The 13,977-nt window shown below is 39.0% G+C and overlaps 1 protein-coding gene across 16 annotated transcripts in view; it reads left to right on the top strand.

Annotated features, from left to right (window-relative positions):
• The window catches only part of DTNA (dystrobrevin alpha), a 383,081-nt gene that overhangs the window by 249,422 nt on the left and 119,682 nt on the right, over window positions 1-13,977 (top strand). The window lies entirely within an intron of this gene.

The raw sequence follows: 13,977 nt of genomic DNA, 5'->3' as shown, positions 1-13,977 counted from the left end.
TCTCGGTGATAGTAGTGACCAGCTATCTCTGTACCCCTACCCACCCCCTGCCCATAGTCTCCAACTGATGTTTACCAAGGCCCTGGGCAGGCCACCCCTGGCCCCAAGCCTCTTGGGCCAGTTAGGGCTATAAGGATGGACCTGAGCATCTGCTCTTCAAGCTACTCATCTGCAGCTTACTCTTCAGCCCTAGTGGCTTAACAGTGGGCTGAAGTTTGGGGCAAGAGGTAAAGGGGAAAAAAAACATGGGTTGGTCAAAGTTCAAATGGACATCCTCAAAGGAAGCTAAGCCAATCCTAAAAGAAAAAGAAAAAGCAGTGAGACAAAAGCACTACAGATTTTGGAAGGAATGTGCAGTTGTATTTGTAGTCTTTGCCACTGATGAGCCAATAAAAGCTCTTTCCAGTCTTGGCATTGGAAGACAAGGAAAAATATTCCCACAGAAGAAGTCTCCCCCTCCCTCCACAACCACCACCCATATTGAAACAGAAATTAGAATCAGTGCTGAAAAGTGATAGTATTCTCCCATTTTCCCACCACTCATAACCACTACAATGACCCGCAAAAGGGAAAGTTAGGAGAGGAAGTTCTGTCCCCTCTAAAGTTTTTGTCCAACACAGCCTTCATTAGACTCCTTCCAGAAAAGCTGGGGATTTTCAAGATGACTTTACAAAATGGTAATGATTACCCACACCCACACCCCAAAAAAAGCAAAATAAATTAATAGCAAAGCTCATAGTGATGGGCTGTTAGAGAACACATGCATGTTATAGACCCTCTCCTGGTCCTCCAGCTCTCTCATAAACTACTTTTCTCATTCTTGGGTGTCCTCTTCTCCTCTTCTCATCCCTTATGGTCCCCATGATACTTACCTGGGTGAAAATGGAGCCTTCATACCTGATCAGTTGACGCTCAGTGAATTCATTCATTACCTTTCCATTAGTAAATGTGTCACGAGCATCTACTCTTTGTTTGACACTGTGCTAGGCTCCAAGGTTACAGCGATGGTGAAGAAGACACGCCTTCACCTTCAAGTTACTCAAAGTCAAATTGGGTAGAGGGGCTTAAAACAGATCTTCACAGCAGCGTGGAAGTGTAATGGTAGAAATATACAGATGGTGATATGGGACCACAGAGGAGGCAGTGCCCTGATGGGGCTGGAGCTGCTGAAAGAAGTTTCCCAAAGGAGGGAGACATCTATACTGAACCTTAAAGTGTTAACAACATTAAGCAGACCAGTGTTATTTGTTTCCTATGTCCATTTTAAATTTCATACATATGAGGATGAGAAATGATATTATATTCTATTCAAACTAAATAAATCTAAGACTCAAGGAGAAAGACACGCATATTTTGAATGCCCTACTAAAAATGAAGTTCCTTTTAAAAATTCTACCTTGGTCAGAAGCTTAAATGCAAGTACTATATGTGTTTGCTGAGTTTTCCTTCCTGACAATAAATAAAATGGCTCAGATATTCAGAGGTACTTGTGAAATGCTAACACAATTGAGCTTGGCTCATCTTAATCAAAGATGGAGCCTTGCTTTTAAAAAGATAAACAGAAACAGTGGTGTTTCTCTGCCATAACAGTGTCAAGGTTGAATATAAACCACTGCATTAGAGGAAGGTAATTCTGTTTGTAATAAAACCTAACCCACAACAAATTCCGATGCCTTATAAGTGGAGTTTTATTCTACAATAAAAGAAATAAGAAAAAAATCTGGATTGTATATTTGTAAAGGCATTACTTTACTAGAAAGTCTTCACTTTGCATGAAATAATGGGAACACCTTAGCTGAGAATAAACTGAGATTGTTTATTTTTTGAGTCAAATCTGATGTTCTATACATCTGATATATTAAAAAAAAAACCCTACGTTAAAAACTACACAATGGAGGATAAAACATAAAAACTGACCTTTGTATATTTAAGATAGTGTTTAATATTTAGAATTCAAGAAACGCTGATATCTGTACCTAAAGATTTTTTTCCTTCCTTGCTTTAATTTTAAATTCGTTTATGAAACATATCGTACAAACAGGCTTTACAATGATTACTTAGATTTTTTTTAATATACCTATGGATAAGCTAACTAAGATATCCATTTTAGATAGTTAAGATTTCCATATATTAATTGTTAAAATATTTGTATCTTCATATTTTCCTGAAATCAGGAAAATATTCAGTAAAGTCATTACTTTAGCAATGCAGATATTTGTAGAACTTTTATTTGATATTTTGAGAACATTCATAGTTTTTGACAGCTGATCAAATGGTATCTAAGTTAGTGTTTAACACTGAGAATTTAAGAACTTTGCTATCTGAATTTGTAGATTTTTTTCCTTGTTGCCTTAATTTTAAATTGGTTTATGAAACTTACTGTGCAAACACAGGCATTACAATAATTATATGTATACTTTATTTAAATACGCCTATATTTAAGCTAAACGAAAAACTGACCTATGTAAATGGTCACCTAAAGAAAACAAATATCTGGATTCAGAATGGAGAATATAAGGTTTTAGGAGATTACCTTTTTGTTTAAATTCAAAGATTAAATTGGTTAATTCCCCATTTTTTCCTTCCCTTCCCCACATCCAAAGCCCACCCAGTATATGGATTGCCACTTAGAGCATCGATTCCTACCACTGGCACTCATATTCATTCCTTTTGATGTAATTCCTGGTGGATGCTGAGAAGAACTTATTCCTAGTGTTCTCTAAACACTAGGGACTCCAAGCCAGGGACCAGAAAACCATGCCCTGTGGACTAAATCCATCCCACTGCCTGTTTTTTTACAGTCTAGAAACTGAAAATAATTTTTGCAGATGAATTTCTATAGTTAATTTGATAATTTTTTCCCCTTTATTAGAGAACTTGTGGCTTACAAAAGTACCATACATAAAATTCAGAATTTCCATATACTACCTTATTTTTAGCACCTTGCATTGGGGTGGAACATTTGTTACAATTGATAAAAGCACATTTCTTCAGTTGTACTATTAACTATAGTCAATGTTTAACTAAGGATTCTGTTTGTGTAGATCCATAGATTTTTGAAAAATTGTTATTGTTACCATATATACAACTTAACATTTCCCCTTTTAACCACGTTCAGATATATATATATATGTTTAGCATTGTTAATTATGTTCACAATGTTGTGCTACTATCACCAACATCCATTACCAAAACATTTCTATCATTCCACCTAGGAACCCTGTACATTTTAAGCCTCAACTTCCCGTACTCCACCCCATCCCCTGGTAATCTCTAATCAAGATTCTGACTCTATGAGTGAGCTGATTCTGATTATTCAATATCAGAGAGATCATGCAATATTTGTTCTTTTGTATCTGACTTATTTCACTCAACAAAATGTCTTCAAGGTTCATCTATGTTGTCACATGTATCAGGACTTCATTCCCTTTTACAACTGAACAATATTCCATTATATGTATATATTGCATTTTGTTTATTCATTCATCAGTTGATGGACACTTGGGTTTCTATCCGGAATATATGAAGAAATCTTTGAGGTTATCAACAAAAAGACAAAATTTAGAAATGGGCAAAAGACGAATAGACATCTCTCCAAATAAAACATGCAAATGGCCAGAAAGCACATAAAAAGATGCTCAACAGCATTAGCCATCAGGGAGATGTGAGGCTCTTTTCAACAGATGAGCAAAACATATGGATAACAAATAACAACAACAAAAAAACCACAATGAGATACCATTTCACATCCATTATAATGGCTACTATTAAAAAAAAATTGTAAGTGTTGAAGAGGATGCAGAAAAATAGAAACACTCATTCATTGCTGGTGGGAATGTAAAATGGTGCAGCTGCTGTGGAACACAGTTTGGTAGTTCCTCAGAAAATTAAGTATAGAACTACCATATGACCCAGCAATCCCATTACTCGGCATATATCCGAAAGAGTTGAAAGCAGAGACTTGAATATATCTTTGCACACTGATATTCGTAGTAGCATTATTCACAGTGGCCAGAAAGATGGAACACTTACTTTTAATTCCAACTGAGCAAAATGTGATCCCCTCCCAAGTATGAATTCCATTCTTCTTATTAGGAGACCTCTGTTACAGACAAAATTGCACTCAATTATTATTTTATTTTGAATTTCATCAGCAAAAAAAATGTGTCAATTTGTTTTTTCTCTTGTTATATATGTACCCACATGATATTCTCTGTTGTGCCTCTTGGTCCACAAAGCCTAAAATATTTACTATCTCACCCTTTACAAAAAAAGTTTGCCAATCCCTGCTAGGAAAAAAAAGAGTTTTAGAAGTCCTTTTTTTTTTTTAGGCAAAAAAAAAAAACACCTTTCCTTCAACTTTTCTCCATGAGAACTGTTTTCCAAATTAGTTTCTTGACCTTATCATTCATCTTTGCACCCTGTCCACACCCTCCCCTCCCCCATGCCATGACAAGCACGTTCCCTAATTGAATACAAGAATAAATTTTCTAAGGGACACCAGTTTGGCTATTCTATACTCCAGGAGGAATGTACCCGAGTGGAAAGCTGGGAGTTTATACAGATGATATTTCTAATACAGATATCTAATCAACAGCCTCCTATTTAGTGTTGAGATATCTTGATAGCTTTCCCCAAAACCAAATACCCTATACCTTTTTAGAAGCTGTGCATGAAATTATAACATTTCATCCTTTATTTTAAACAAATAACTGGATCTCTCTACTAGAACATTATTTCCTCGGTCAGCATGACATGGTTAATGATCCAGATGCCCTGTAATGTCAGCAGGCGCTTTTTTCAGAAATTACTTTGGAGTCGATGAAACGCAGCCTTAAGTTCATGAACAACAAAAGGCAACAAGAGAAATAGATCAGAAATATTGCCTCTCCTGTTTAATAGTGGGAACAGTCTAAGGCGGTAAGGCGTTACCCTAGCCCACATCCACAGCTCACATCGCACCCTCTTTTAGGCCTGCTGATTCGCGGTCTGGATATTTTTTGTGCACTCATCTCATCCAAAATCTAATTAAAATCTTGTTTAAAAGGTAAAGAGGCAAAAATGTGTATATTTATTTGTATCTGTGCTTTCAGAGTTTCTCAAAATACCTTTCCTTTGCTGAATACAGCATTTTAAAAAGCATCCTTTGCCCAGATGTAATTTTCTTCAAGTTAGAACACATGCTTATATTTTCATGTCTCTTAACTTCTTTCAGAATTTATCATGAGCCAAAACGTGCAGTCACCTGTTTACATAAATATTTCTCTAGCTCTTGCAAAATTAACACAATGGAGTGCCATGGATGTAGGAGGCCCTCAGTAAATATTCCTCTGTGAATGCATGAATCTGCTCCACCAGATACATTTTTTCACTACCAGGTAGCTAGTTTTATGCTGCAGGATTAACCTTTTGATGTGTTTTTACCGGTTAATACTAACATCCCACTCACATTTCTTCAAGCCAGTATACCAGCTCATTCCTACGTCCCTCGTTTTTAAGTAAGTGGTATCTGGGCTGCCTATTTTAGTTTTCAACTGCTTTGAAACAAATTACCACAAAGGTAGCCGCTTAAGACAACACACATTTATTATTTCAGTTTCTGTAGGCAACATGCCATGACTCAGTCCTCTGCTCAGGGTCTCACATCCGATGTCAACTGGGACTGTTTTCACTGATTGAACTAAATTCACTGGTTGCTGGCAGAATTTATTGCTTGAAGGACAGTGATCCCCTTTGCCTTGTCGGCTCTCCCGCAGGCACCCCTCTCAGTTCCTAGAGGCTGCCCATATTCCTTATCCCGTGGCCCCCAAAAGGTAGTACAGAGTGTAGATGTTTGCTGCTGCTTATAAGCCAGCCAGTGTGTCTCTCTGATTTGCTCTTCTATGAGCAGCTGGAGACGATGTCCTGCTTTAAAAGGATTCATATGACTAGGTCAGGACCACCCAGATAATCTGCCTATTTTCAGGTCAACTGATTTGGGACCTTAATTACATCTGCAAAATGCCTTCATTGCAGCACCTAGATTATTGTTTGATTGAATAACTAGGAGAAGGTGTGTGCACACCGGGGGCCAGGAGTCTTGGGCCTGTCTTAGAATTCTGCCTGTCACACTGTCCAAGAGCAGAGGCTTCTGTTTTTCCAGGTAATGACGTGTATAACTGGATGACTAAATAAGTTTTAAAGTGAATAATGCAGAAAAAGAAATCAACTCCAAAAAGAGATGCATTTAAAAGAAAAGAGAGAGGAGGGTTCTTCACACCCAAGGAGTCAAAAGGCAAAGCAAGAACATTCAGTTAGGGAAATAAATGACAGATGACTAACCATTGTACTATAATTATCTTTATTTGTATTGTTCCAAGTGTTTTTGAGACATTTTCATCCTTGTTGTTGAATCATTCTAGACACTTGTTTAGAATAAAGAAAAGTGCATTGTGCTGGAATACAATGTTCCCAAAAATTCCCTGTGGGGAAGTTGGGGGTGGCAGCAGAGCATAAACAAACTCATTAAAAACACCTAAGTAGTATGGCCATAGAAAAACCACTCCTCTCTGGGCCGCTGGACTTCCAGCAAAATTGTTTTCCCTTAATCAGAACAAGCCTTTGTTAGAGGAAAGCTCTGATTTTAGAGTCCTGATGATTGTGATGTGAGTTTCACTAAAGCTCTTTTTTTTTTTTCCTTTAATTGCTTTTATTTTTAAGATCGTAAAAATTCAGGGTTTTGTTTTCTTGTTAGTGTTTTTATCTTTAGAAATTCTTTGGAAGCTTTGTCTGCTCAAGCTGCTGCCACTGCACAACCTGTGAATTGAACCGACACCTGTAGTCTTGTTACTAGACATCCAGGTGTAGGACGTGTTGGCGTCTTCCCTTTCTACTGCTTCTGCATTATACCAGGAAGCTGTACCAACGAAGCACTTTTACTTTCATAACTTATGAAAGAGCATCGTTTTTTTAATTCCCCAATCAGTTGGGAAAGAGCAGTGCATGCAGAGAAATGCCTTTTGAGCTTCCCCAATCCCATCTTCCGCCCCCATCCCCCGCATGGGCAGGCACTGGGAATCGAACCCAGGTCTCCGGCATGGCAGACAAGCACTCTGCCCGCTGAGCCACCATGGCCCGCCCACCTCCAATCCCATCTTACAGATGCCAAGCAAAGTTCAATGAGTCCAAGCAAGCCATTGTCCCAGGAGGCCATGAGATTGGCCCAGCACCAGTCAGCAGAGAAATGAAGGGATGTGCAAAGGGTGCTCTCCCACAACCAGCTCCCGGGAGCTCTGGGCTCTAGAAAATATCAAGGGAAGCAGAAGGGAGGACAGAAAGGTCTCTCCCATATAGCCACACCTGGGATTCTGCAGGGAGGTCAAGCCTGGCAGCCCTTGGTTTACTCTTCATTGAGGCTTTTTCACATTTTGCTGTTGTTATTAGCAGCCACTTTTTTATTCATTTATTCAACAAAAATGGATGGAGAATTTACTGTATGCCAAGCATTATGCTAGAACATGGGCAAAAAAAAATACATGAAGAGAAAGTAGAGTGTACAAAAATCCTTTCCATTCACATAGTTCTCTTACACATAACTTAAATATATGCATATTTAGTTTACTATACTTTCTGGGAAAACTGGCAATTTCATTTCCAATATGTTACTCACACCTGTTGGAGATTATGAGAAAATGTTTGTTCAAAGAAACCTTGGGAAGAGGATTTCCTCTCTTGGCAAATGTGGCCAACACCCACCAGATTGCCCAAGTTAGAAATTGGAGAGTCACCCATGACCCCTTCTCCCAGCCCAAATCAAATCAATCATAATGTCTCATCACTTGTGCTTTCCAAATAGTCCTCAAATTTATCCACATCTTTCTGTGCCGACTGCAATTACCTGGCCCAAACCCCATTTACCCAAATGACAGTCTAAAATAGCACCCATGATTTCCCACCCCTGAGGTCCAAGCCCTACATAACCCCAGGACTGTGAATTTGATGGAACTTATTCAAGTGTTTAGCTTTTGTTATAGTGCACAGCTGACCTAAGAGCAGGAAATTAGGTGGATAGGCCTGGCCGAATCACATGTGTCCTTTAACAGCAGAGTTCTCTCTGGCTGACAGCATGTGGTAAGGAATGTTGGCAACCTCTAGGAACTGAGAGAGACCCCAGCCAACAGCAAGGAGAGAAATGGAGATGTCAGTCTTACAGCCACAAGGAACTGAATTCTGCTAACAAGAAGAATAAGCCAGCAAGCAAAAATTCCCCAGAACCTCTAGATGAGAATTCAGCCCAGCCAACATCTTGAGTTTATTCTTGTGATCCTCTGAGCAGAGACTCCAGCTGTGCCATGCTGAACTTCTGACCTACAAAACCGTGAGTTAATAAACAGGTATTATTTTAGGCTTCTGAGTTCCTGGTAATTTATTATGCAACCACATCAAACTAATACAACCACTATGTTCTATCCAGTAAATCTCGGTCATGAACCTACATGCCAGTGACCTCCACGAGAATACTGAGATGTGTGTAAGAGAAGTTTGGACATATACTTTGGTATAAAATTCAAAGCAGAACTAAGACTGACACCATAAGTTTAGGAGAAGAATGAGAACTCTGCCTTGCACAGCTGATGGGTTTTACTATAGTTTACTGAAAGCTTTGTCCACCTGAACCGTCCAAGTCACTTGGCATCAAAGGGCAAAAGAGGGATCCAAAGAAAGGATCTGGACAAAGAGGCAGAACCAAGAATGAAGATCCCTATTTGGAACAATGGAGATGTCTTGATAATAGATGATAGTAACGGTAGCACAGCATTATTAGTGCAATTAACAGTGCTGAAATACATATCTGAATACAATTAAAGAGGAAAATGTTGGATTGTATATATGGTAACAGAAAATTTTTGTTTTAAATAATCCATGGAATTGCACTATACAAACAGTAAACCCTGAACTATTAACTAAAGTCCATGTTTGAACCTAGTAAACCCTAGGTTCAAACATGGACTTTAGTTAATAGTACAATTATAAAAATGTGCTATCATCAATTGTAACAAATGTTCCACACCAATGCAAGGTGTTGGTGGTGGGATGGTGTAAGGGAACCCTGTATTTTATGCATGATTATTTTATAAACACACAACTTCTCTGAATAAAAAAATTAACAATTCTACTCTAAGTTTCAAAGCTCTGACCACAACTTTGCCTGGTTCTATCACTTCCATGCAAATGGTAGAGCAGGTGGTCAAAATCACTTTCTGTCCCTTGCACAAATTTCTTAAAATACAACATAGTCCAAAAAAATTTTTTCTGAAGTCCACAATTCTCAGTAACAAGTTCTTTAAGACATCAAATGCTGGAAAGCCAGACAGGGGGTTATAAAACCTTTCTATATGAGTGTGTCTACCACAAAGCACATCACACACAAACTTTTAAAACCAGAATCAGATCTTGTTTTCTGTGTAAAATGCAGCAGTGGCTTCCTATTTCCCTCAGAGGGAAACCCACATTTCTGAAAATGGTTCAGTGGACCTCACACGTGATCTGGCCTTCTTTCCCCTCTGACCTCATCTCCTACCGCTCCTCTACCTAATCACTCCGCTCCAGCAACCTGGACACCTCCAGCAGGCACGCACCCATCAGAAGGCTTTGTACTGGCTGTTCCCTCCAGCTACAACTCCCTTCCTATCGAGATCCATGTGGCCAGCTTCTTCACCTTCTCCTGGGCATTGCTCCCTTGTCGCCTTTTCAACAAGGCACCTACCTTGACAACCCTAATTAATATTCCAGTCCCTTCAGCCCCTTTGCCATACTGATTGTTTTTCTTTTTTCCTAAAGCACTTTCCACTTTCTATTATTCTTGGCCCTATATCATTTACTTAGTATTATGTTTGTTATCTGCCTCCCCCAACTCGAATGTTGGCCCCTCAAAGGCAGAGATCCGCATGTGTCACGTGTACCAATGTGTCCCCAGAGCCTGGCACATAGTAGGTGCTCCATGAGTTCTTACTGGATGAAGGAATGAACCTTTGAGACTGCTAGGGAAAAACTTTTGAGCAAGCAGATAATGGCAAATGACAGTGTATAGTTCAGTACCTATTAATTTAAAAAGAATAAAATGCCACCCATAGCCTATAAGTATTGTCATTACGGTTGTATTTAAGGAATGACAAATATTCATATATGCCTTTCTAGGTTTACCCCAATGCTCAGTACCCAACTATTTTTCTCTGTAAAGATCTCAAGTTTAAGTTTTCCAGCTTTGAATTTTCCTGCCACAAGTATTCCTGGAAACGTAACTCTCCTCCTCATGTTTGTTAGCGAATCACAGCAGTTATACAATCCTAGCTCATGAACCGATGACTGGAAGGTCTTGTGTCAAAACCCCTTACGGAGAAAGCATTGTGGGTCTCTGGGGTCTCATGGAGCAGAAGGGCCTAGCAGCAGAGAGCAATTGGAGCTGGTGCCAGGCTGGCAAGGAGGAGTCAGCAAAGTGAAGATTTAGGGGAGGGCTTCTCAGCACGTGTGAAGCAGCCATGAACTCTCAATTGTTGGAGCAAAAAGAAGAGGCAGGGGTTCTTGTCATGATAGGTGACAATGTTGAAGAGGTCAGCAGGACCCATGTCACATACTACCCTGTCAGCCGTGACCTGAAACTCTGATTTTCTATTTTTGGACTGCGATGGGAAACATTTGAGGGAGTAAAGCAGGAAAGTGACAGCCACCTTTTAAAAAATAGTCTTTAAAATTTGGGTGGGCCATGGTGGCTCAGCAGGCAAGGATGCTTGCCTGCCATGCCAGAGGACCCGGGTTCGATTCCTGGTGCCTGCCCATGTAAAAAAAAAAAAAAAAATAGTCTTTAAAATTTAAATATAAAAAAGAAAATCATATTATTGGTATGTTAATAATAGTTACTCTGACATACTCCAGTTAATTAACAAATAAAAATTTTAAAATAGAATCTGCAGGGTCAAAAACTTTGGAAAGTTATCCACCTAGCAAAACATGCCTTAAAACATGCCAATGTTTTTCAGAAAAATTTTCTGTGTAAAATGCAGCAGTGGCTTCCTATTTCCCCGCTGCCACCAAAACATGCCACCACTGTGTACCTGTAGAATTAAGTTCCAATTCCTCAGTTTGAGGCTAAATCCACTCACTCTTGGAAGTTTAGATTTTATTATAAGGGCAGCAGGAAATTATTGCAACATTTGAAGCAGGATAGTGACAGGATCATATTTATGTTCTTGAAAGTTCTCTGTGTGGGGGTAGTTAGACCAGTGTGTACATAAGAGGGGATATGACGGTGGCCTGTATCAGGGTTTAGGCAGCCAGCTCTGTGCTGGGCACAGCCCCTGGTACTGGTCACATGCTTGTTGGGTCTTAGGTGATGTCTCTGTCTTGCCACTCTTTACCTCCTCCACAGTGCTGCATGCACAGTGTGCTTTTAATTCATATTCACTAGCAGATGTATTGATAAAGTGTCTATTGAGTAATGGCAGTGTGCTGGACATCTTGCTGAGCACTTTGGGGGATACAGAAATGATTCAGAAACAGAGCATCGCCTCGAGGAGCTTGTAGATGATCATAAGAGATCAGATATGAATGTAGCATATTGTTCACATTCTAAAGCAATTTGATAACCTATCTAGCTTTTTCTTTAGCCTAAAACCCCTTTTAATACTTTTTGTACATCACATATTGTCACCCATTCTAGAGATTGTGATTTCTTAAGTTTGATAACTTATCTAGCTTTCCTTTAGCCTGAACCCATTTTTCTTTATTTTTTTCTGCATTATTTTTCTATTAAAATTTCCTAGACCCTTTCTAAAATCTTTCCTTGTCATGATCTCTAAAGTTTATTTGAGCATAATAACAAGAATGCTGAAATTGTGAAATACCCAGTGAAGGCTTCTACCTTTCCTTCCTTTTTTAACCCCACTCCCCAACAACAACAATGTATTTTCAGGAACACTTAGATATCTGTAAGTCGGATAAAGTCCTTTTTTTTTTGGCATTATCAAAATTTAATTGCATCAGCATAAGAAAAATACAGCATGAGATCTTTCCCTTAAGTTATCCTAAGTGGTGATATTCTTTAGTGTAAACATTTAGTGTTAGACTAAAGCTCACACTTAGAAGCTAAAGAATGTGTGCTATTTATTATAGTTTCTGATTTTGGGAATATTAAGTAATAGATACACCCTTAAACTTTCTATTTAAACTCATGCTTAGCCTGTCAGATCCCTGAGTCATCTGTCATTAAGTGAAGGAAATAAAATACTAGTAATTATGGTGGTGAAATCAATTATATCTCTATCTATAACATATTAAAATTACTCAAATCAATAGTCCTTTTAATCATTCATGGTATTGGGCTTGGGACTTCTGCTTTAAAGCCTTGTCTATCGGAGATTAGAAAGTTCTGTTGTCCCAGGTAAAGAGCACAAGAGATATTAAATGTCTTCCCTTGGGTAAATACCAGATCAAATCATATAATTAAAGATCCCAGCTTCTTTATTTCCAAGTGTTAACCAAGTGCTATGGTAAACAGGGTCACTGTCCTATAGTGTCTGTCAAGCCTTGTCATCAAAACCACTGGAACACCCAGGCAAGGCCATGGACCACTAAGCCTACTACAAATCCAATCATACTGACACCCTCCTAAGTAGCTTACTTTCTCAGAAAGGTAATAAACTTGGATATAAGATCAAGAATAGGGTCGGGCCACGGTGGCTCAGCAGGCAGAGAGTTCTCGCCTGCCATGCCGGAGACCCATATTTGATAACCAGTGTCTGCCCATGCGAAAAAAAAAAAAAAAAGATCAAGAATAATGCCTTGTATTTTTCAAATTAAATACTGCCAAATGAGATAGTGATACTGTACTTTAGAGAAGAAGTTGAAGAAAATTTATGTAAACAAACAGGACCAGAATCTGCTTTGAACATGATCATAATTTTCTTCTCATATATTATTCTGGGAAGGTTCCCCCAGTAGTAGTGACTTGATTAAAACCATTGTTTTAGCCTGTATTTCCCCAGAATGCACAGCCCACAACAAGGTTTACATAGAAGCTGTTCATTGGATATGGAACCCAGTGAAGTACTGAAACAGGGAAAGAAGGAAAGCCAATAGTCAATGCAGGAACTCCTAAGGAACCTTGGAAATGTTCCTCAGAAATGGCCACCCAGAAATGGACAAAAGAAGGTACCAGTCCAGCTACTCCTGTCCTGCATTGGTCAAGGGTGGGCTACAGGGTTTAACACCCCTGGGCTTGTGGGTTGCACATGTGTGAGTGGCTAGCAGGTTCAAAGTGCCCTTACAGAGGCATCAGGGTTTGCAGCAAGAGCCTTGTGGTCAAGCACTGTCTGGTTGCAGCGCACAGAGCTGGGAAAAGTCTGTGTGGTGTTGGTCATTTCTTTAGGGGCTGAAGAAGAGGTGGGACCAAGAAAGATGATTTTGTAAAGGTACGCTAGAGGAGTCACAACACCACCAACTACATATGTTTACTTTCAGCATTAGAGGTTGCATATTGATATTTTCCACTAACTTAAAGATCTCTTTTGACAAAAGATGTGCTTCCCATCTTCTTTATATCATGCCAAAATATCAATGACCTCCCTTAAGTTACCTGAAGACAAACTGTATCACTGATTTGTCACCTAGAGAGTTCTTCATGTCAAATGCTGGCACTGTCTCCCAAGCAGTTTTTCATGCACTAGTGAGTAGGGCTATAGCTGTTTTTTGAATAGGTGAGTGAAATGCATATTTTACTTTCTATCCCATTATTTACTCTTATTGCACAAAGACAATTAATTATATATTTAAATGGTCCAGGGTGAATACAGGAAAAGGTAACCTTTCACAACTGATTGCTGCCTACTTACTCTTTTCAGTGCTTATATGTATTTATTTTGTCTGTTTGTATTCACAGTAGCCAGATGGGCATATGATATGGGGTCAGCAAGATCTACAGGTATAAAGGGAAAATATAAGGCA

Source organism: Tamandua tetradactyla, chromosome 18 (assembly GCF_023851605.1).
Source record: "Tamandua tetradactyla isolate mTamTet1 chromosome 18, mTamTet1.pri, whole genome shotgun sequence".
Classification (NCBI taxonomy): Eukaryota; Metazoa; Chordata; class Mammalia; order Pilosa; family Myrmecophagidae; genus Tamandua; species Tamandua tetradactyla.
Note: the sequence above shows the minus strand (reverse complement) of the source record. Positions and strands in the feature narration are given on the sequence as shown.